This window comes from Sapajus apella, unplaced genomic scaffold (assembly GCF_009761245.1).
Source record: "Sapajus apella isolate SASKATOON/1434 unplaced genomic scaffold, GSC_monkey_1.0 scaffold47, whole genome shotgun sequence".
NCBI lineage: Eukaryota > Metazoa > Chordata > Mammalia > Primates > Cebidae > Sapajus > Sapajus apella.
The window spans coordinates 4,655,184-4,658,439 of record NW_022436987.1 but is presented as its reverse complement, the minus strand read 5'-3'; positions in this window follow the sequence as shown (position 1 = coordinate 4,658,439).

The window sequence follows — 3,256 nt, the reverse complement described above, 5'->3', positions numbered from 1 at the left end:
GTGGCTTCACACAACTGAAGTTTACTTTTTGCTCACAGAAAAGTCTGTTGTGAGTGTTCTTAGTCAGCTGGAGCCTTTCAGGTGCTTGATTCAGAGATCCAGGCTCCTCGTAGCTTCAGTTTTACCATTACTTAGAGTCTCAGAATCTTCTAATTCTAGCTGATGGAAGGCAAAAAAAGAAAGAAGGGAGAAGTCTAATCTGTTTCTTTTCTTTTCTTTTTTTTTTTTTTTTGAGACAGAGTCTTGCACTGTTGAGACTCTGTAGTACAATGGTGTGATCTCGGCTCACCGCAACCTCTGCTTTCCAGGTTCAAGCGATTCTCCTGCCTCAGCCTCCCAAGTAGCTGGGATTAAAAAAGCCTGCCACCACCCCTGGCTTTTTTTTGGTATGTTTTGTATTTTTAGTAGAGACGGGGTTTCACCATGTTGGCCAGGCTGGTCTTGAACTCCTGACCTCATGATCTACTCACCTCAGCCTCCCAAAGAGCTGGGATTACAGGCGTGACCCAGCGCACCCAGCCCCTAATCTGCTTCTTAAGTGCCCTGACCTACTGGTGACCTACATAAAGTCCTAAACACACTCCATTGTTGAGAACTAGTCACATGGCCACATCTGGATGCAAGTAGATCTAGGCAGTGTCCCTGAGGAGGCTAGTTCACACACTGTGGAGGGGAAAATGATGTTTCTGCATTGCAAACCAACTCCACCATACCTTCTGCCATCTTCTGCCACTCCTCCTTACCCTAACCCTCTCCAGCAACCCTGGCTTCCTTATTGCTCCATGAACACTCCAGGCACACTCTGCCGCACACCCTGTCCTGGAGTTATGTTCCCTCAGATATCCACTTGCTCTCTCATGTTCCTCATGCTAAAATGGGTGATCCAGGATGCCGATTTTAAAAATTCATTTTTAAAAAAATTTGATTTATGAATCTTCAATGCAATTCTGTGAAGGGTCAGATGACTCTTTCATTTCAGAGTGGTTAACTGATGTGCCCCAGCTTACACAGCTAGTAAGAGTGAGGGTGGGGATTTAAACATTAAATCTTCACGCCTGTAATCCTAGCACTTTGGGAGGCCAAGGTGTGCAGATCACCTGAGGTCAGGAGTTCCAGACCAGCCTGGCCAACGTGGTGAAACCCTTTCTCTACTAAAAATACAAAAATTAGGGGGCGTGGGGGGGTGATAAAAAATAAACAAAATAGAAAAAAAAATACAAAAATTAGCCAGGAGTGGTGACACACACCTGTAGTCCCAGCTACTCAGGAGGCTGAGGCAGGAGAATAGCTTGACCTAAGAGGCAGAGGTTGCAGTGAGCCAAGGTTGTGCCACCGTACCCCAGCCTGGGTGACAGAATGAGATTCTGTCTCAAATAAACAAACAAACAAACATTAAATCTTAAGAGAATCTCTTTTTTTTTTTTTGAGACGGAGTTTCACTCTTGTTACCCAGGCCGGAGTGCAATGGCGCGATCTCGGCTCACCGCAACCTCCGCCTCCTGGGTTCAGGCAATTCTCCTGCCCCAGCCTCCTCAGTAGCTGGGATTACAGGCACACGCCACCATGCCCAGCTAATGTTTTTGTATTTTTAGTAGAGACGGGGTTTCACCGTGTTGACCAGGATGGTCTCGATCTCTTGACCTCGTGATTCACCCGCCTCGGCCTCCCAAAGTGCTGGGATTACAGGCTTGAGCCACCGCGCCCGGCCAAGAGAATCTCTTTCTATATTTTCTGACTCTCTAAGAAGCAATCACTTTGCCAAACTTACTTCCTACTGGGAAGGAGATCACTTTACAGTTGACTATTCTGGGCTTCTGAGCAGTTATATTTCCCAGGGCAAATTAATATAGTTATACATTTGTTTTTAACTTGTGTTTAATGAGTTGAGTTAATATGAGAGGTCATCTAGCACCAGATCACCCTGGACACCTTGGATAAAAAGTTTCTGGAATTTTCAGTTGAGAACATTTATTCCTTCCTCAAAAATTTTTTCCACATCACCCCCAGAGGGATCATGCTCAGATTTGGATCAGGTGTTGGCACTCCTTGGCTTGACTGAATTCCTTTACCTTACTTCTCAATTCATATACCTTAAAGGATAAATTATTTTTTAAAACTACTATCTATTTATTTAAGACAGGGGTCACATTATGTTGCCCAGGCTGGTCTCAAACTCCTGGTCTTAAGCAATCCTCCCGCCTTGGCCACCCAAAGTCTTGGGATTACCAGCGTGAGCATGAGCCACTATGCCTGGCTGAGGATAAATTCTTTAGCCTGGTATTTGAATCCATTCCTCCTTCCTCTGTTCCCCTTCTTCCCCGCCTGGTTTTATCCTTTTTAAACTCTTCATCTCCCATCTTAGTGTTAATGAATTAACATCTTAGTGTTTTTTTTGTTTTTTTTTTTTTTTTTTTTCTGAGACGGAGTTTCGCTCTTGTTACCCAGGCTGGAGTGCAATGGCGCGATCTCGGCTCACCGCAACTTCCGCCTCCTGGGTTCAGGCAATTCTCCTGCCTCAGCCTCCTGAGTAGCTCGGATTACAGGCACACGCACCATGCCCAGCTGAATTTTTGTATTTTTAGTAGAGACGGGGTTTCACCATGTTGAACAGGATGGTCTCGATCTCTTGACCTCGTGATCCACCCGCCTCGGCCTCCCAAAGTGCTGGGATTTACAGGCATGAGCCACCGCGCCTGGCCAACATCTTAGTGTTAATAAATTACTTGTTGGTGCCTGAACATACCATTTTATCTATTGCTTCCTGTTGCACATACTGAGTTAAACCTCTTCCCCCCCCACACCCTTTTTTACCTGAGAAACTCCTGTTGATCCTCTGGCACTTAGGTCAGAGTATATACCTCCTTCTGGAAACCTTCCGTGACCATTCCCCAACCTGGAGAGATGTCCTCCTTCTGTGCTCTGTAACTGTTTTTGTGTTTTTGTTTTTTTCTTTTTTTCAGCTAGAGCCTTGTTCTGTTGTCCAGGCTGGAGTGCAGTGGGGTGATCCCGGGTCACTGCAACCTCGGCTTCCTGGGTTGATTCTCTTGCCTCAGCCTCCCAAGCAGCTGGGACTACAGTTGCCCCCCCACCATGCCCAGCTAATTTTGTATTTTTAGCAGAGACAGGGTTTCACCATGCTGGTCAGGCTGGTCTCGAACTCCTGACCTCAAGTGATCCACCAGTCTCGGCCTCCCTAGGTATTATAGACATGAGCCACTGTACCAGGCCTCTGTGACTATTTCACTCTCTAATCCCC